Source organism: Mobula birostris, chromosome 6, assembly GCF_030028105.1.
Source record: "Mobula birostris isolate sMobBir1 chromosome 6, sMobBir1.hap1, whole genome shotgun sequence".
Lineage (NCBI taxonomy): Eukaryota > Metazoa > Chordata > Chondrichthyes > Myliobatiformes > Myliobatidae > Mobula > Mobula birostris.
In genome coordinates, this window is record NC_092375.1 from 8960560 (window position 1) to 8981609 (window position 21050).

At 46.5% G+C, this 21050-nt stretch overlaps 2 protein-coding genes across 2 annotated transcripts in view; both read right to left on the bottom strand.

The window, feature by feature from the left end:
- Nucleotides 1-6394, bottom strand: part of LOC140198804 (arsenite methyltransferase) — a 70898-nt gene extending 64504 nt beyond the window's left edge. The window contains exon 1 of the mRNA XM_072259850.1: nt 6192-6394. The gene's annotated coding sequence lies outside the window, so the exon portion shown is untranslated. The remainder of the gene's footprint in view (nt 1-6191) is intronic.
- The window catches only part of usp25 (ubiquitin specific peptidase 25), a 551935-nt gene that overhangs the window by 343987 nt on the left and 186898 nt on the right, over nt 1-21050 (bottom strand). The gene's annotated exons all lie outside the window — the stretch shown is intronic.

The following is a 21050-nucleotide window of genomic DNA, read 5'->3' on the forward strand; positions in this document are numbered from 1 at the left end:
GTAGACTCTCACCCACTGACTCTTGCCTCAGTTAAAGCTGTATGCTCCCCGGCCTTCATCTTCCTGTTTGTACAAAGCCTCCCTCTGTGTCAATGGCTTCTCTACTTCACCCTCAATCCATCCCTGGGTTTAAACACTAGGTCAAACACTGGGTTTAAATTCTGCTTCCAATGTTAGAGAAGTCAATTTTATGAATCAAACTCAGAACAAGAAATCAATTCAATTATAGGCTTAATTGGTCTGGTTTCATTTTCAACTGCATTTTGAGTATTGCCTCAAGCCGGTTCTGAAGTGACCTTGGTTGATAAATGAATCCATTTCGCTTCTTTTCCCCCTTTCTCAGAGATGGGAGATTTGAAGAGATTAGCTTTATTTGTCATGTGTACATTGAGGCTGCATCGTGTGCATCGTAGCCGCTGTGACTCAACCCACAAATCACAATGCACGGAACAGTATTGGAGAGTAACACACACAAAATGTTGGAGGAACTCAGCAGGTCAGGCAGCATCGAGACTGGAAAGGAAGTGGGAAGATGCCAGAATAAAAAGGTGGGGGCAGGGGGAAGGAGGCTAGCTAGGAGGTGATAGGTGAAGCCTGGCGGGTTGGTAAAGGGCTGGAGAAGAAGGAAATTGATAGGAGAGGAGAGTGAACCATAGAAGAAAGGGAAGGAAGAGGGCACACAGGAGGAGGTGATAAGCTGGTAAGAAGAAGTAAGAGGCCAGAGTGGGGATTAGAGAAGAGGGGAGGGGGGAGCAAAACATTTTTTTTACTGGAAGGAGAAATAGATATTCATGGCATCAGGTTGGAGGCTACCCAGATAGAACATGAGGTGTTGCTCCTGCACCCTGAGAGTGGCCTCATTGTAGTACAAGAGGAAGCCATGGACTGACATGTCGGAATGGGAACTGGAATCGGAATTAAAATGTTTAACCACCAGGAAGATCCTCTTCTGGTGAATGGAGTGGAGGTGCTCTTTGAGAACGCTTACTTAAAACGTGGATGCTGCAGTGATACAAGTGTAGTGGGAGAAAACGACCAGGGTCACTGAGGGGCCCGGACAGCCAATGAAGATCAGTGTGCATAAGAAATTGATAAAATAGAACGTGTTCAGCTTGATATGTCATATGTACATCAAAGCATATGGCAAAAGGGATCAAATAAGCAAGGACTGTGCTGGGGGAAGTCCACATGGTGCTATGTTTCTGAAACCAGCATAGCATGCCTACTCACTGACCCTAACTGTACATGTGATTTTTTTAACACTTAAGTAATGTTTGACTAATCATGCGTATATACTGTGTGTGTATATATGTGTGTGTCTATATATATATATGCACATATACACATACAAGATTACTCAAACATTACTTAAATATTAAAGAATCTTGGTTTACCCCTTCCTTTCCAAGTGCAGTGATACTGATTGATGGGTTCACAATACACCCCAAGATAGGACTGCCTAAATTGGTTGATTAAGCATTCTTATTTATTTAAATAATTCATGATGGGTTATATGTACGTAGGTGAATTTCAAACATCACCAGGCTACCATGTGATATGTATGTGCCTCACTAAAAAGTAAACATGAGGTTAGACCCACATTTCGGACTCCCATGTGTTCCTTTCAATGAGTTTAATATTTTGAAATTACAAAACATAACAGGGTATCTTTGGACCGTTGGAAGAAGCTGGAGAGCCTGGAGGAAGCCAACAGGGTCTTTACAGACAGCAGCAGGAATTGAAGCCCGATCATACATCTGGCATTGTAAAAGCGCTTCTCAAAACTGTGACCAGGGAGGAGGTACAGGAGCCTGAAGACTCACACTCAACATTGCAGGAACAGCTTCTTCCCCTCCACCATCAGATTTCTGAATGGAAAACCTTACTACTTACGCTTCCTTTTCCTACTATTTATTTAGATTTTTAAAATATATTTCTTATTATGATTTACAGTATATTTTTGTATTGCACTGTACTGCTGGAAAAACAACAAATTTGACGGCCCGATTCTGACACTGAAAGTGTGGCTGTAACTTCTCTGCTACCATGAAGCCCTCTAGACTACAGTTCCACCCCTTACACTACTATGGCAACCCTTGATAAAAAAGGTTTAAAGTTCTGCTGCATTTTGTGGGAGAGAGTTCTATTCATAATTTAAGTACTGAGCATTATTCTATCTTATTTTTTGGCTGCCTGGCTCTCAATTCATGATCCTTGTCCTAGACTCCCATCACTGTTTGAAGCCCTGAAGTTGGCAAGACCGGAGGTCAAAGCCCAAGGCTGGCGAGTTTGGAGATCAAAGCTCCTGGTCCTGCAAGTCCAGTGGTTGGAAGCTCAGTGTCTATGGGTCCAGATTCAAAGTCTGGAGTTTGAAGGCCGAAGGGGGCCTGACCTAGGGTTGAAGACCTGTCCATCTGTGCTGGTGGGGAAAGGGGGTTTGTTTTGTTGTTGATGCTTGTGTTGTTCTGCTGAACATTGTGGGAACGCTATGTTGGTGCTGTAGTGTGTGGCGACAGCGGTGAGCTGCCCCGTCGCATCCGCAGATTGTGTTGGTTATTAAAGCAAACAAAGCATTTCACCATATGTTTTGATGTACGTGTGATTAATAAATAAATATAATCTAATCTAAAAGGACAGCTTCAATTCTGCTGTGATGAGACTATTGACCAAGGGACAATAAAATGGACTCTTGACCTCACAATCCACTTGGTTGACAACAACCTTAATTAAAACCACCTTCCTTCTTTCCCATCTTTCTCAGATTCGACGAGATTGGCTTTATTTGTCAGATGTTCACCAAAACATAAGAGTGAAATGCATCACTTGTGACAGATCAAATCAGTGAACATTATGCTGGGCAGGCCGCAAGGGTCACCACGCTTCTGGCACCAGTATAACATGCCCAAAACTCACTCGCACTAACCCTAACCATACACACACACACACACACACACACACACACACACAGAGTGCTGGAGGAACTCACCAAAAATGGAGGTGTTAAACAGTTGATGTTGTGAGCCAAGAACCTTCATGAGGACTCTGCCGCCTTCTTTTCCAGTCCTGATGAAGGGTCTCAGCCTGAATCATCAACTGTTTATTCATTTGCATAGAAGCTGCCCGATGCTAAGTTTCTTCAGTGCTTTGTGTGTGTTATTCTGTACTCTGCATTCTGCTTTCCTTTTTGCCACCTTGGTATAATGTTGTATGGTGTTACCTGCCAGGATAGCACACAGAACTAAGTTAATCATTGTACTGTGGTACATGTGACAATAATGAACCAATACCAATACCAAGGTTACTCCAGTGTTCCAGTGAGAATAAACACAGAACCTACTACAGCCGTCTTTTCCAGTCAACATGCTGGTGACTCTCTTCTGCACTCTCTCTGTTGCTGCCACATTCTTCCTGTAGCGTGGTGACCAGAACTGTAGCATCATCAAAATTTTGCCGAACTCTCTTTTACATAGAGTCATAAAGTCAGAGAGCACTGCAGCTCAGGTACAGGCCTTTTCAGCCCATCTAGCCCGTGCTAAATTATTGTTCTGCCTCATCCTATCGACTCACACCCTGACCACAGCCCTCCATACCCCTACCCCTCCCATCCAAGCTTCTCTTAAATAACTGAATTGCATCCATCTTCACACTACCATGTGATATGTGGCACCTTGATTAAAGTAAAATACAGAGTTATTAGACTCGCATTCCTGGCTCTCTTGTTTTTCTTCCAATTAGTTTAATGTTTTGAAGTTACAAAACAACAATTAGATTAGTGTTAAATTGGGGGCTGTCAGGGGTTGCTGGTGCAGCCTGAAGGACGGGAAGGGCCTCTTCAGTACTATATCTCAAAATAAATAAATATGGTTAGGGTTAGTACGAGTGAGTTTTGGGCATGCTATACTGGTGCCAGAAGCGTGATGACACTTGCAGCCTGCCCAGCATAATGTTCACTGATTTGATCTGTCACAAATGACACACTTAACTGTATGTTTTGGTGAACATCTGACAAATAAAGCCAATCTCTTCAAATCTGAGAAAGGTGGAAAAGAAGGAAGGTGGTTTTAATTAAGGTTGTTGTTAACGAAGTGGATTGTGAGGTCAAGAGTCCATCTTGTTGTCCCTTGAGACCATTCAATAGTCTCATCACAGCAGGATCGAAGCTGTCCTTTTAGATTAGATTAGATTTATCTATTAATCACACGTACATTGAAACATATGGTGAAATATTGTCAATAGTGCCATCTTGCAAATATCTGGGGAACATTCTCTCTGAGGATAGCAGCATTGACAACGACATCCAGAGCCCCATTAAACAGGCATCAGCTGCCTTTGGGAGCCTTCGGCATAGAGTCTTTCAGAACAGGAGCCTTCGTCCCTCCACAAAGGTCGCCAAGCGGTCTGTGTCACCACCCTCCTTTATAGCTGTGAAGCTTGGGTAACCTACAGCCATCACATCAAGTCCTTGGAGCGCTTCCACATAAGCTGCCTCCAGCGCATCCTGGGAATTACCTGGCGTGAGCGGGTGCCTCACACTGAAATACTTGTAAAGACCAACTGCAGGAGTATTGAGGCCATGATCACCCAGCGTCAGCCGCAGTGGCTGGGGCACGCGATAAGGATGCCCCCATGTTGGCTACCCCGCAGAGTCTTATACAGCCAGCTACATCATGGTCGACGCACAGCTGGAGGGACGAAGAAGCGCTATAAGGATCAGATGAAGAATGCTTTAAAGAAGTGAAAGATCAGACCCAAGGACCTGGAGGAGGTTGCTGCTGACCGTACCACTTGGCGACAGCTGTGTAGGGACGGGGTTCGTATTCTGGAGATGGAAAGAACAACCAGAAGACAGCAGAAGAGAGCCAGGAGAAATGCAGCCATGGTTGTCACCACTACCATATATATATGTCCCACCTGCAATAGAGCTTGTGGGTCCAGGATAGGACTGTATAGTCATCAAAGATCTCACCGTTAAAGGAGTGGATGTCGTCGTCAGATTTCAATGGACAGCCGAAGAGGAAAAAGAAGAGTGTGTGTGTGTGTGTGTGTGTTGCTCTAGATTTCCAGTATTGGCAGAATCTCTTGTGTTTAGGCAGTGTTTGGTGTTGCAGCTACAGAGAAAGTGTGTGCAGGTAGACAAAGAAAGTGTGAGGGCTGAAAGGAGGTAGATCCAGAGATCAAGGGATCATCTTTAGCATATGGGATGTCTATTCAGGAGTGTGGTAGCAGTGAGGTAGAAGCTGCCCTTGAGCCTGCTGGTACGTGCTTTCAAGCGTTTGTATCTTCTGTTCGATGGGAGGGTGGAGAAGATAAAATGACCTGTTTGGAAGGGGTCCAGTTTATGATAGATGCTTTCCTGAGGCAGCAGGAAGTGCAGATGGAGTGAGTGGAGGGGTGACTGGTTTGCCTGATGGATTGGGCTGCATTCATATAGAGCAGGGGTGCCCAACTCAGAGTCCACTGAGGGTAAGGGTCCATGGCATAAAAAAGTTGGGAACCCCTGGTATAGAGGTTTGCAACAAGAGAGGTAGAAAGTGCTTCTACCAAAATGGATTTGCTTACTCCCTAGCAGTTGAGGAGATCACAATTGCATAGTGATCAGTCCATGGTAGCAGAGCTGCACAGTGGTGAGTGAAACACTACAGCGGAGTCAGCACCCTGGGTTCAATTCCACCGCTGACTGTAGAGAGTTTGTACTTCCTTCCTGTGACTGTGTGCGTTTCCTCCCACATCCCAGGGATGTACAGGTCAGTAGGTTCATGGATTTAACTGGGTTAAATCTCTAAACCAGAACTCTGCTCAGGCAAGGACAATGATCTGGTTTGAGTCGGCTGAAACACCAACACTCCCATATCTTCAGCAGTATCTAGAGCAGGGGTTCCCGTGGACCAATACCGTTCAGCAAGGGTCCATGTACCTCAGATTAGGAATCCCTGATCTAGAGGGAAGCAGAAATGGAAAGTGGCTACAGGGACGATGTCATTACAAAGGCAGCAGAGGCACTTTCCCCTTCTGTACAATTGAGAAAGTATGAGCGCATTATGACCACATCCAAGCAATATCCATCACAAATGTAGTGTGGTTTCAGACCATTTGGAGAGATAAAGAAATTACATTAGTTATTAGACATGGTCAGGATAAAAGATGAGAGCAAGCAATGTACCAAGCTGCAAATTTTATCATCTCAACCTTACCTTATGATGCGGTCAATGGAAAAAGTATTGGGTTAATGTAATAAACTGGGTTTAGGCCAGTCAAGTTCACACAAATCTCCTGTCTCTTCCATTTTAAGTTGCTTTGTTTTTTCCTGTTGGCAAGTCTTCTGACTCTTTCAAAATTTGGAATGGAATGAAGCTAGATTGCCCAGCACTGTTCTCCTCACTCTTTGCCCAGGTTGTTTTTACAGAGTCATGGGTTCCTTGAATGCACTGGCAGAGGTAGTGATGGAGGTAAATATGATAGATACATTTAAAACTCTCTTAGATAGGCACATGAATATGCAAAGCGTGGAGGGATATGGACCATGAAAAAGGCAGAAAGAAGTTATTTAATTTGGCATTATTAGTTCAATTAGTTCAATAGTTCCATTTAAAGTCAGAGAATGTATACAATATACAACCTGAAATTCTTGTTCTCAGACATCCATGAAAACAGAAGAATGCCCCAAAAAATGACAGGAAAAACGCTAGATCCCAAAGGTCCCCACCCTACTTCCCCCACCCACGCACAAACAGCCGCAAAGCATTGACCCTCCCCCACCCCCTTACTTCAGCAAAAAAACATCAGCAGATTCCACACACCAAATAAGTAATAGCAAAGCCCCAAGAAAGAGCATAATCTGCAGTACAACAAAAATAAATCTGACAATTCTGCATCTCTCTCCCCCTCCGTCTCCCTCTCTCTCTCCCCCTCTCTCTCCTACTCTCTGTCCTACTCTCTCCCCCTCTCTCTCCCCCCCTCTCTCTCCCCCCTCTCTCTCTCCCTCTCTCTCTCCCCCCTCCTACTCTCTCCCCTCTCTCTCTCTCCCCCCTCTCTCTGCCCTCTCTCTCCCCCCCTCTCCCCCTCTCTCCCCCCTCTCCCCTCTCTCTCCCGATCTCTCTCCCTCACCCCCCTCTCTCCCCCCTCTCTCCCCCCCTCTCTCCCCCCTCTCTCTGCCCTCTCTCCCCCCTCTCTCTCCCCCTCTGTCTCCCCCTCACCCCATCGCTCTCCCCCCTCTCTCCCCTCTCTCTGCCCTCTCTCTCTCTCCCCCCTCTCTCTCTCTCTCCTTCCCTCTCTCTCTGTCCCCCTCTCTCTCTCCCCCCTCTCGCCTCTCTCCCCCCTCTGTCCGCCCTCTCCCCCACTCTTTCTCACATCCCTCTCTCTGCCCTCTCTCTCTCTCCCCCTCTCTCTCCCTCCCCTCTGTCTCTCCCCCTCTCTCCCCCCTGTCTCGCCCCTCACCCCCCTCCCTCTCTCCCCCTCTCCCTCCCCCTCTCTCCCCTCTCCCTCTCTCCCCATCTCTCTCCCTCCCCCCCTCTCTCCCCCCTCTCTACCCCCTCCCCCTCTGTCTCCCCCCTCACCCCCCTCTCTCCCCCTCTCTCTCTCTGCCCTCTCCCTCCCCCCTCTCTCCCCCTCTCTCTCTCCCCATCTCTCTCCCTCCCCTCTCCCTCACCCCCCCTCTCTCCCCTCTCCTCCCTCTCTCTCTGCCTTCTCTCTCTCCCCCATCTCTCTCCCTCCCCTCTCTCTCTCCCCCCTCTCTCCCCCCTCTCTCTCAATAACAAACTCCTCCCCCGCCAACGAGAGCAAGAGAGAACATAGAACAATCAGCACAATACAGGCCCTTCAGCCCATGATGTTGTGCTAACCCCTTAATCTACTCCAAGATCAAACCAAGTCTTCCTACCCACATAGCCCTTCATTTTTCTATCATCCATGTTTCTGCCTCTGTCCCCAATGTATATACCTCTTACAAGAACCCTAGCAGTGGGTTCCACACACATGCAAATCTGTGTACAAAACCTCCCACTAACATCCTCCCCATACCTCTCTTTAATCACATTAAAGTTACACTCAATGGCCTCTTTATTGGGTACCTCCTGTACCTAATAAAATGGCCAATGAGTGTGTGTTTATGGTCTTCTGCTGCTGTAGCCCAGCCACTTGGAGGTTTGCATATGCGTTCGGAGATGCTATTCAGCAAACCACTGTCATAACGCTTTGACCTTTCTCATTAACAACGCGTCTTTAAAAATTACATTATTATGTATTGCAAGACCTGGCTGGTGGTGTAGTGGCATCAGTGCCGGACTTCTGGACAAAAGGTCCCGAGTTTGAATCCAGCCGGCTCCCCTGCACGCTTTCCATCCGTGATGGGTTACGAGCTGGTGATCTCTTCGGAAACTCACCCAGCAGAAGGCAATGGCAAACCACTGCTGTAATTGGTTTGCCACTACGTCAGAGAGGCATGGAGGGAAATCATCCGCTAACCGGAGAAACTCTGGATGCCACGTAAAAAAAAATGTATTGCTGCCACAAAACAACAAATTTCACAACAAATGCCAGTGATATTAGACCTGTTACTGATCCTAAAGTAGATTAACAATCTCATATTACATCTCCAGATACCTTTAGAAATATTTCCTGTATTCCTTGAACGATCGCGGCAATATTCAATGGGTTAAGCAGCCACATTTGCCCCATCCACACCTTCTGCATATTCATTCCACAGAAAGAATTGCAAGAAATCCATGTTTATACGTTTACCTGGCATTTATCTCCCTATCTATATTTTATTATGTATTTAATTTCAATATGAAAATTTATTGATCTATTGCTATATCTATCATTTTTCAGCTACTTACTACTAATCTATTGCATATTAATCCATTGATCATCAGCCTGTAATGTCTGCATTTACCTGCCATTAGCCATTGACTTCCAAAATGAGATTTTTGACCTACGCTTCTGAAAGGTTTCACAAAGAAAGGCTGTGAATAGTGTGCAGATTCAGGGTGAATCTTTGTTGGAAATGAGCTTTTCTGCACATCACGATTGCAATGGCTTGTATTTATTTACTCAGATACTGAATGGAATAGGCCCTTCTGGCCCTTCAAGCTGCACCACCCAGCAATCTCCCAATTTAACACTAGCCTGATCACGGGGCAATATACAATGACCAATTAACCTACCAACCAGTAAGTCTTCAGACTGTGGGAGGAAACCAGAGCACCCGGAGGAAACTCACACAGTCACTGGGGGAGAACGTACATGGAGCTTACAGACAGCGGTGGGACTGAACCCAGGTCACCGGTGCTAACCACTACGCTACCCTGTCACCGATGATAAATACAAGGGATTTTACACACAGTGGCCATTTTATTAGGTACACCTGTACACCTGCTCATAAACGCAAATATCTAATCAGCCAGTTATAAGGAAAGATTGGACAGGTTAGGACTTTATTCCCTAGTGCACAGTAGATTAGGAGATTTGACAGAGGCATACAAAATTATGAAGGGTATAGATAGACACCTATACACAAATGAAAAGTATACTGACCAATACTAGACTAGGCATGACAACCCACCTCAGAGTACTGAAATGTTACGTTTATCCAGTTATGTTATATGGCTCAGAATGTTGGGCAATATCTAGTAACATGAGGAAACGAATTGTAGCAGCAGAGATATGGTTTTTGAGGAGGATGCAAAGAATATCATGGATGAAACGAATATCTAATGAGGATGTCATGAACAGAGCAAATACAAAAAGAGAAATAATGTATGAGATCATGAAAAGGCAACGTAACTTAATTGGATATGTGATTAGGAAAGAGGAGTTAGAATGCATGGTAATTATGGGAAAGATTGAAGGGAAGAAAGCAAGAGGAAGACAAAGACAAATGATGATGGAGACAGCAGCCAGAGAGCTGGAAATGAATACCAATGAATTGATCCACTTGACTCGAAACAGGAGTGTGTGGGCCATGGCAATCAAAGCTCAAACTGGGCATGGCACCTGATGGTGATGATGATAGATAGGGTAAATGCAAACAGCTTTATCCACAAGGTTGGGTGGGACTACAACCAGAGGTCATGGATTAAGGGTGAAAAGTGAAAAGTTTAAGGGGAGCATGGGGGGAAACTTCTTCACTCAGAGGGTCATGAGAGTGTGGAATGAGCTGCCAGCACAAAGGGTGCATGTGAGCTTGATTTCAACATTTAAGTGAAGTTTGGATAAGTACATGGATGGTAGGAGTATGGAGGGTTGTCGTCCTGGTGCAGGCCGATGGGAATAGGCAGTTTCAGTTTAAATGGTTTCAGCATGGACTAGATGGGCCAAAGAGCCTGTTTCTGTGCTGTAGTTTTCTATGACTCTGTGACTCTAATCATGTGACAGCAACTCAATGTAGAAAAGCATGCAGACATGGTCAAGAGATTCACATCAGAACGGGGAAGAAATGTGATCTAGGTGACTGATGGTGGATTGACTGCTGGTGCCAGACAGGGTTGATCGTGTATCCCAGACACTGCTGATCTCCTGGGATTTTCATGGACAACAATATCTAGGGTTTACAGAAAGTGGTGCAGAAAACAAGAAACCTCCAGTGAGCAGCAATTCTGTGAGAAAAATACATTTTGTTGATGAGAGAGATCAGAGGAAAATGGCCAGACTGGTTCAACCCGACGAGAAGACGACAGTAACTCAAATAAGCATGCATTACTACAGGGGTTTGCAGGAGAGCAGCTCTGAATGCACAACATGTCGAACCTTGAAGTAGATCGACTGCAGCAGCAGAAGACCATGAACATACACTCAGTGGCCATGTTGTTAGGTACAGGTCCCTAATAAAGTGGCCACTGAGTGAATTGTTAGGGTCCATGTTAATTGATAAGGACGCCCATGGATTAAACTAAGTCACAAAATATTCAGAATGTGAGAACTGCTACTTCTGTCTGTGAAGACAATCAAAGGAGTGGAAATTTTTAAAGAAAAAATAACATCCAGCTGGTGATTTAGCTCCGAGACACATCAGTTGACCTGAGGTCAGTGAATACAGGAGGCAGTGAGGTCACGTATTTCACAGCGTCGCTGAAGGAACGAGGTTGTAACGGCTCACCCTGCGTAGGGCAGGAAGGTCACATTCTCTAGACTCAGAACAAAAACGTTGAGAGGGGGGTATGTCGGCGAGTGCAGGGGGTGTGTTGTCGCCGTGGTCAAAGGTCACCGGTATAGCTGCAGGAAATGACTTTGCAGAATGGGTCGGGTACTGAGGAGAAGGAGCAAAGGTCACAGAAGGTCAGGGGAAAGCATTTGGCTCTTGTGGTGCGGGAGGAAGGAGTGGAGACACTCTCTCATCTGGCTGTAGCTACTGTTGTGCTTTAGTGCTGAATCAGTGCCAGTTTACCCCTGAGCTGATCTGAATATAGTGTACTAAAGGCTTTCACATGATCAACATTTAAATTTCTGCTTTGTTTCATGCTCGTAAAAAGGACACAATCGTACTTAAGTTTTCTGTATTGCATTAGGAGCGGAAGCTATCGCACTTTCCCTTGCCACTGTTGGCCATAGGTCCCGTATGTGAGGTCAAATTTATTCATAATGACAAAGCAACACACACAAAATGCTGGTGGAACTCAACAGGTCAGGCAGTATCTATGGAAATGAATGAACAGTCGACGTTTCAGGCCGAGGCCTTTCTTCAGGACTGGAAAGGAAAGGGGAGGACACCAGAATAAAAGGGGGGGGGGCTGGGGGAAGGTGTGGAGGATAACTAGAAGGTGATAGGTGAAACCAGCTGGGTGGGAAAGGTACAGGGCTGGAGAGGAAGGACTCTAACAGCAGTGGAGATTGGATCACAGGGGGAAAGGAAGGAGGAGGGGATCCAGAGGGAGGTGATAGGCAGGTAGGAAGAGATAAAAGACCAGAGTGGGAAATAGAAGACGAGGAGAGGAGGAGGGAAATTTTTGTTACTGGAAGGAGAAATTGATATTTATGCCATCAGGTTGGAGGGTACCCAGACGGAATATAAGGTGTTTCTTCTCCACCTTGAGGGTGGCCTTGCCTTGGCATAAGAGGAGGCCATGGACTGACGTGTTGGAATGAGAATCATAATTATTCATGATGAGTCTTTCTGGGAATACAAGACAAGCTACATTATGCTGATATTTAAAAGCGCAAACACGAGGAAATCTGCAGATACTGGAAATTCAAGCAACACACGCAGAATGCTGGTGGAACGCAGCAGGCCAGGCAGCGTCAGGACGAAGGGTCTCGGCCCGAAACGTCGACTGTACCTCCTCCTATAGATGCTGCCTGGCCTGCTGCGTTCACCGGCATTTTGTGCGTGTTGCTTATGCTGATATTTATTCACTACAGTGCATGAGCTCCTCACATGGCGGGCGGAGAGTGAATTCCCAACTGGATAAAATACCCAAAATCCTGATGCAGGCTGAATCAGAAATGATTACTACGGGGCCAAGGTAGGATCTCAAATCAGTTCAGGCTTTCCGGAGATTTGTTTTCTATCTCCAAGCAGAAGCTGAATTGGCAGCGTGGTCATGTTAGACCCTAGAGTTTGGCAGCAGAGTTACTGAACCAATAAAATTCAGTTCAAATCCCAACCCAGATTCCCAAAGCCATCAAATGTTCCTCATATGTTGAATCTGTTAATGTATGAGTGTTTGATTGTTCTAGGCCTATATACGCTGGAGTTCAGAAAAATGAGGGAGATATCACAGAAACCTATCCAATATTGAAAGGTTCAGATAGAGTGGACATGGAGAAGATTTTTCCTGTAGTGGGAGTGTGTAGGAACGGAGGGCACAGCCTCAGAGTGCAAGGATGTGTTTTAGAATAAAGGGAGGCAAGAATGACTTTAGCCAGAGGGTGGTGAATCTGTGGAATTCATTGCCACGGATGGCTGTGGATACCAATTCATTAGAATATTTAAAGCAAAAGTTCTTGATTTGTCAGGGTGGCAATGATTACAGGAAGAAGGCAGGAGATTGGGGTTGAGAGGGATAATAAATCAGCCATGATGGAATGGCAGAGCAGACTTGAAGGACCAAATAGCCTAATTTTGTTCCTATGTCTTATGGTCTCAGGATCAACCAAAGTGTAACACTGAGGGAGAGCCGCATAGCTGTGGGAGCCCCGCTTCAGATGAGATCTGCACCTGAGGCCCCAGTCTGATCTCTCAGGTGGCCAAACATCGAACGGCTCAGTTCAAACACAGGGTATGCCTCACGCACACCAGGAAAACAGCCTACCTACTCGCTTGTGAGACCTTACATGTGCAATTTGGCTCCTGCATTTTATAGAACATAGAACATTACAGCTCAGTACAGGCCTTTTCGGCCCACAATGATTCACTGATCTTTTAACCTACCCTAAGATCAATCTAACCCTTTCATCCTACATATTTCCAGACATCCCACCTCTCCCAGAACTTCCGGGAGTCTCCCGCATATTAATAGTGGCTCCCTGATGCCTGCAAATTATATACAATATCACAGAAATCAATTTTTTTGAGAGCGAGCGAGAGAAAAGCAAGAGAGGGCATGAGAGGGACCACGAGAAAGAGCGCATGCGAGAGAGAGAGAGCAAGCGAGAGCGAAGGCAAGCGAGCGAGCGAGAAAGCAAGAGAGAGCAAGCGCCATGGCAGAGTGTTCCAAAAAAAATATAAAACGTACGTCACCCCAGACTACCCTAAAGTGTACCCCTGCCTAATAGGGGTCAAAATAATGACAGTGTTGCTCGCTGCACTGTTTGCAACAGTGACTTTTCTATTGCCCATGGTGGGTTAAGACCGTAAAAGATGTGTTGAGGTGAATTTAACAGGTGTCATTCGTTCATTAGCACAGCTAACGTTATTTAAACTAGCTGGCCAGCTGCTAAGGAGCTGCTCTATTGCAGACATCCCACCTCTCCCAGAAGTCTCCGGCAAATTGATGGTGCTACCTCCCTGAAATGAGTCTTTGCAGGGTGGAATGTCTGTATTTCTACCATCCATGTGCGTATCTAAAAAGTTCTAAGATGTCACTAATGTATCGGTACCTGTACCACCACCCTGGCAGCATGGTCCATGGACCCATCCCTCTCTGTGCAAAGACCTTACCTCTGATATTCCCCCCTATACTTTCCTCCGATCACCTTAACATTATGCCCCTTTGTATTAGTCATTTCAGCCAGGGGGAAAAAGCCTCTGACTTCCTCGAGATATTTTTTCTCTCTCCAAGTAGATGCACAGCTCTGGGATTTGGCAGGGGTGCTGTGCACAGAATGTTTGACGGGAGGCTGGCACTCGCTATGCTGAATTATCCCAACCAACAGAACACAGGAGGCAGCACTGACCCTTATCGTATCTGTCTGAGGGCTCTTGGAAAGTCAAGAAATACTTTTGAAATGTTGTGCTCAAAGGAAATGCAGAGGCCAATTTGCCTATGGATTTTCGTAAGGCATTTGACAAGATTCCCCATGGTCAGCTCATTCAAAGTTCAAAGCTTAAATTTCGAAATACATTTATTATCAAAGTATGTATACATTATATAACCTTGAGATTTGTCTCCTGACAGGCAGCCACAAAACAACAAAACACAATAGAACCCATTAATAGAATGTCAAACATCCATGTGAAACCGTGCAAACAATAAAAGTGAGCAAATAGTTTCAGAAGTGAAGATTAATGAAAGTCAGGCATCATTACAGCTGCGGCAGGCAACAGCCGCAGTTCATCGCAAAGCTGAGAAAACGTTGTGAGACCACAGACCCGGAGCCAGGCATCACTGCAGCCAGCTCTACATTTCAGCATGGAGCTGAGCTAAAATCGACCAGACATTGGCACTTTCCTCGCTCTCGGGAATGCCACGACTTGGCTTGCCATGACCAGGCCTTCCCGACGCGTCCGTCACAGCTCTCCTCCACTTACCCTGCCCAGCCTTTGCTCATCTGTCCATTGTTAGCAGTGATCGTTATTAATAAGGTATATAATAATTTCCTATGTTTTGCTTGTTGCCGCCTGTAAGTTATCCTGGGCATCACCAGTGCCATCTTTAGCCATTCAGCAAGTCAGGAGGCATGGGATCCAGAGAAATTTGGCTGTGTGAATTCAGAATTGTTTGGCCCACAGAAGGCAGACTGTGTTGTAGATGGAGCGTATTCTGCCTGGAGGTCCGTGACCAGTGGTGTTCCCCAGGGGTCTGTTCTGAAACCCTGTTTATTGTGATTTTTGTAAATGATTTGGCTATGGAAGTGGAATGGTGGGTTAATAAGTTTGTAGATGACATGAAGATTGGTGGTGTTGAGGATAGTGGCTGATTTATTTTCCATCTCAACCCCGGTCCCCTACATTCTCCCCATTGGTTGAGGCACAATAAAATTGCCTCAACAACTCAGCCTTCATTGAATGAATGCTGGATAAATAATGTACTTAGTGCTGCCGAAAGGTTTCGGCTTGAAACGTCGACTGTACTGCTTTCCATAGATGCTGCCTGGCCTGCTGAGTTCCTCCAGCATTGTGTGTGTGTGTGGCTCTGGATTTCCAGCATCAGCAGATTTTCCCTTGTTTGTAAAACGATGTCCTTCCACTGTTACCCTACCTGTAGCAATAGCGCAAACACAAGGAAATCTGCAGATGCTGGAATTGCAAGCAACACACATAAAAATTGCTGGTGAACGCAGCAGGCCAGGCAGCATCTATGGAAGAGGTACGGTCGACGTTTCAGGCCGAGACCCTTCGTCAGGACTAACTGAAAGAAGAGATAGTAAGAGATTTGAAAGTGGGAGGGGGAGGGGGAGATCTGAAATGATAGGAGAAGACAGCAGGGGGAGGGATGGAGCCAAGAGCTGGACAGGTGATTGGCAAAAGGGATATGAGAGGATCATGGGACAGGAGGCCTGGGGGAAAGAAGAGGGGAGGGGGGAAGCCCAGAGGATGGGCAAGGAGTATAGTGAGAGGGACAGAAGGAGAAAAAGAAGAGGGGGGGGGGGAGAGAGAGAGAGAGAGAGAGAGAGAGAAAATGAAAATAAATAAATAAATAATGGATGGGGTACGAGGGGGAGGTAGGGCATTTATAGAAGTTAGAGAAGTCGATGTTCATGCCATCAGGTTGGAGGCTACCCAGACGGAATATAAGGTGTTGTTCCTCCAACCTGAGTGTGGCTTCATCTTGACAGTAGAGGAGGCCGTGGATAGACATATCAGAATGGGAATGGGACGTGGAATTAAAATGTGTGGCCACTGGAAGATCCTGCTTTCTCTGGCGGACAGAGCGTAGGTGTTCAGCGAAATGGTCTCCCAGTCTGCGTCAGGTCTCGCCAATATATAGAAGGCCGTATGGGGAGCACCCGACGCAGTATATCACCCTAGCCGACTCACAGGTAAAGTGTCGCCTCATCTGGAAGGACTATCTGGAGCCCTGAATGGTGGTGAGGGAGGAAGTGTAAGGGCATGTGTAGCACTTGTTCCGTTTACAAGGATAAGTGCCGGGAGGGAGATCAGTGGGGAGGGATGGGGGGGACGAATGGACAAGGGAGTCACGTAGGGAGTGATCCCTGCGGAAAGCGGGGTAGGGGGAGGGAAAGATGTGCTTAGTGGGGGGTCCCGTTGGAGGTGGCGGAAAAATTATATGTTGGACCTGGAGGCTGATAGGGTGGCAGGTGAGGACAAGGGGAACCCTATTCCTAGTGAGGTGGCGGGAGGATGGGGTGAAAGCAGATGTGCGTGAAATGGGAGAGATGCGTTTGAGAGCAGAGTTGATGGTGGAGGAAGGGAAGCCCCTTCCTTTAAAAAAGGAGGACATTTCCTTTGTCCTGGAATGAAAAGCCTCATCCCGAGAGCAGATGCGGCGGAGATGTAGGAATTGCGAGAAGGGGATGGCATTTTTGCAAGAGACAGGGTGAGAAGAGGAATAGTCCAGGTAGCTGTGAGAGTCCGTAGGCTTATAGTAGACATCAGTAGATAAGCTGTCTCCAGAGATAGAGACAGAAAGATCAAGAAAGGAGAGGGAGGTGCCGGAATTGGACCAGGTAAACTTGAGGGCAGGGTGAAAGTTGGAGGCAAAGTTAATGAAGTCAACGATCTCATCCTTGCCCATCCTCTGGGCTCCCCCCTCCCCTTTTCTTTCTCCCTAGGCCTCCTGTCCCATGATCCTCTCATAACTCTTTTGCCGATCAACTGTCCAGCTCTTGGCTCCATCCCTCCCCCTCCTGTCTTCTCCTATCATTTTGGATCTCCCCCTCCCCCTCCCACTTTCAAATCTCTTCCTATCTCTTCTTTCAGTTAGTCTTGACGAGGGGTCTCGGCCCAAAACATCAACTGTACCTCTTCCTATAGATGCTGCCTGGCCTGCTGCGTTCACCGGCAATTTTTATGTGTGTTGCCTGTACCAGTAGCAACAGTTTTGATTAGAGAGGTGTGGGCATGCTGTGATGGTGCCAGAAAAATGGCGACACTTGCGGGCTACCTCCAGCACGTCCTTGGATTCTTCGTTGTTGATGCAAGCAATACATTTCCCTCTACCTTCAGTGGCCACCTGCTCGTTAATGCAAATATCTAATCAACCAATCATGTGGCAGCAACTCAATGCATAAAAGCATGCAGACATGGTCAAGAGGGTCAGTTGTTGTTCAGACCGAACATCAGAATAGGGAAGAAATGAGATCTAAATGACTCTGACTGTGGAATGATCATTGGTGCCAGATGGGGTGGTTTGAGTATCTCAGAAACTGCTGATCTCCTGGGACTTTCATACTCAACAGTCTCTAGAATTTACAGAGAATGGTGAGAAAAACAAAAAAAAAATTCCAGTGAGCGGCAGATCTGTAGGCAAAAATGTCTTGTTAATGAGAGAGGCCAGAGGAGAATGGCCAGACTGATTCAAGTTGTCTGTAACGCAAATAGCCATGTGTTACAACAGTGGTGTGCAGAAGAGCATCTCTGAACACACAACACATTGAATCTTGAAGCGGATGGGCTACAGCAGCAGAAGACCAGGAACCTAACCACTGTGGCCACTTCTTAGCTACAGGAGGGACCAAATAAAGCGGCCACTGTATGTATGTTTCAATATACACTTGACAAATAAAGGCAATCTTTAATCTCTTTAATCTCATCATATTCTGGGGCAAATCCCCATCCTTTATTGTTCTACAGTCACTGGTCTGGAGTTTATTACCAAAGTTTCCCCTAATTTTTTTTTACGGCCATGTGGACCAAACACTACTCTGAGCAGGAAGTTTTTACAAGGCACTTGAACAGAACATCATATAAAAGAACATTCCAGCTGCATGGCAACAAAGGCGATGTGCGAGGGAGCACTTCAGTTACTGCGCAGCTCGGTGTCCGATGTGGGGGGTCCTGGAGTCGCCCAGCCTCCCGGATGGCCGTATCTGCACCAGGTGTGTCAAGCTGCAGCTCCTAAGGGACCGCGTTAGGGAACTGGTGTAGCTTGATGACCTTCGCCTGGTCAGGGAGAGCGAGGAGGTGATAGAAAGGAGTTATAGGCAGGTGGTCACACCGGGGCCACGGGAGACAGACAAGTGGGTCACAGTCAGGAGGAGGAAGAGGAAGAGTCAGGTACTAGAGAGTACCCTGTGACTGTACCCCTTGACAATCAGTACTCCTGTTTGAGTACTGTTGGGGGGCACAGCCTACCTGGGGGGAAGTGATAGTGGCCGTGCCTCTGGCACAGAATCTGGCCCTGTGGCTCAGAAGGGTAGGGAAAGGAAGAGGAAGGCAGTAGTGATAAGGGACTCTATAGTTAGGGGGTCAGACAGGCGATTCTGTGGACACAGGAAAGAAACTCGGATGGTAGTTTGCCTCCCAGGTGCCAGGGTCCGAAATGTTTCAGATCACGTCCAAGATATCCTGCAGTTGGAGGGAGAACAGCCAGAGGTCGTGGTACATATTGTTACCAATGACATAGGTAGGAAAAGGGAAGAGGTCTTGAAAAAAGACTACAGGGAGTTAGGAAGGAAGTTGTGAGCAGGACCGTAAAGGTAGTAATCTCGGGTTCACTGCCTGTGCCACGCGACAGTGAGAATAGGAATAGAATCAGGTGGAGGATAAATGCGTGGGTGAGGGATTGGAGCAGGGGGCAAGGATTCAGAAATCTGGATCATTGGGAGGTCTTTTGGGGCAGGAGTGACCTGTACAAAAAGGACAGGTTGCACTTGAATCCCAGGGGGACCAATATCCTGGCAGAAAGGTTTGCTAAGACTACTGGGGAGAGTTTAAACTAGAATTGTTGGGGGGTGGGAGCCAAACTGAAGGGAAGAGGAGGTTGGCTCACAAATAGAGAAAGCTTGTAGACAGTGCGAGAGGGAGGATAGGCAGGTGATAGAGAAGAGATGCGCAAAGGTTTGAGATGCGTCTATTTTAACGCAAGGAGTGTTGTGAACAAAGTGAGTGAGCTTAGAGTGTGGATTAGTACTTGGAGATATGATGTGGTGGCCATCACAGAGACTTGGATGGCTCAGGGACAGAAATGGTTACTTCAAGTGCCGGGTTTTAGATGTTTCAGAAAGGACAGGGAGGGAGGCAAAAGAGATGGGGGCGTGGCACTGTTGATCAGAGATAGTGTCACGACTGCAGAAAGGTGGTCACCATGGAGGGATTGTCGGCAGAGTCTCTGTGGGTGGAAGTTAGGAACAGGAAGGGGTCAATAACTTTACTGGGTGTTTTTTTTATAGGCCGCCCAATGGTAACAGGGATATTGAAGAGCAGATAGGGAAACAGATCCTGTAAAGGTGTAATAATAGAGTTGTCATGATGGGAGATTTTAATTTCCCAAATATCGATTGGCATCTCCCTAGAGCAAGGGGTTGAGATGGGGTGGAGTTTGTTAGGTGTGTTCAGGAAGGTTTCTTGACACAATATGTAGATAAGCCTACAAGAGGAGAGACTGTACTTGATTTGGTAGTGGGAAATGAACCTGGTCAGGTGTCAGATCTCTTAGTGGGAGAGCATTTTGGAGATAGTGATCATAATTCTATCTGCTTTACAATAGCATCGGAGAGAGATAGGAACAGACAAGTTAGAAAAGTGCTTAATTGGAGTAAGGGGAACTATGAGGCTATCAGGCAGGAAATTGGAAGCTTAAATTGGAAACAGATGTTCTCAGGGAAAAGTACGGAAGAAATGTGGCAAATGTTCAGGGGATATTTGTGTGGAGTTCTGCATAGGAATGTTCCAATGAGACAGGGAAGTTATGGTAGGGTACAGGAACCGTGGTGTACAAAGGCTGTAATAAATCTAGTCAAGAAGAAAAGAAAAGCTTACAAAAGGTTCAGAGAGCTCGGTAATGTTAGAGATCTAGAAGATTATAAGGCTAATAGGAAGGAGCTTAAGAAGGAAATTAGGAGAGCCAGAAGGGGCCATGAGAAGGCCTTGGTGGGCAGGATTAAGGAAAACCCCAAGGAATTCTACAAGTATGTGAAGAACAAGAGGATAAGAAGTGAAAGAATAGGACCTGTCAAGTGTGACAGTGGGAAAGTATGTATGGAACGGGAGGAAATAGCAGAGGTACTTAATGGGTGTTGTTGTTGTTGTTGTTCGTCCATCGTTGACGTCGATGAGGACCTTGACACCATTATTGATGGTATCGGGACTAGCGCGTGATTTGGATTTAAGTGAGGGAGAGTTGCGCAGCGTCAGCCTCACTCTCTCTTCCCAATTCCCATCTGGGTCCAGTGGCAAGACAGAGTCTAGACGGCTGGAGATGGGACTAGGCGCAGTGGATGACCAGGAGGTCTTCTGTGTCTTGTCCTGCTCTACACGTTCCACGACGCTTGCAGAGACCGCCTTCTTGACCGTTGGACCTTCCATTGGTTTCGTCCGCTCAATCTGCCGGATTCTGTCTTCACATGCTGGGATAGACAACTCCCTATCTCACCGAGGGTTTGAGACCCGTCGGCTACCCTGACCTTAATGGGTACTTCAGTGTTCACTACGGAAAAGGATCTTGGTGATTGCAGTGCTGACTTGCAGCAGACTGAAAAGCTTGAGCATGTAGGTATTAAGAAAGGGGATGTGATGGAGTTTTGGAAAGCATCAAGTTGGATAAGTCGCTGAGACC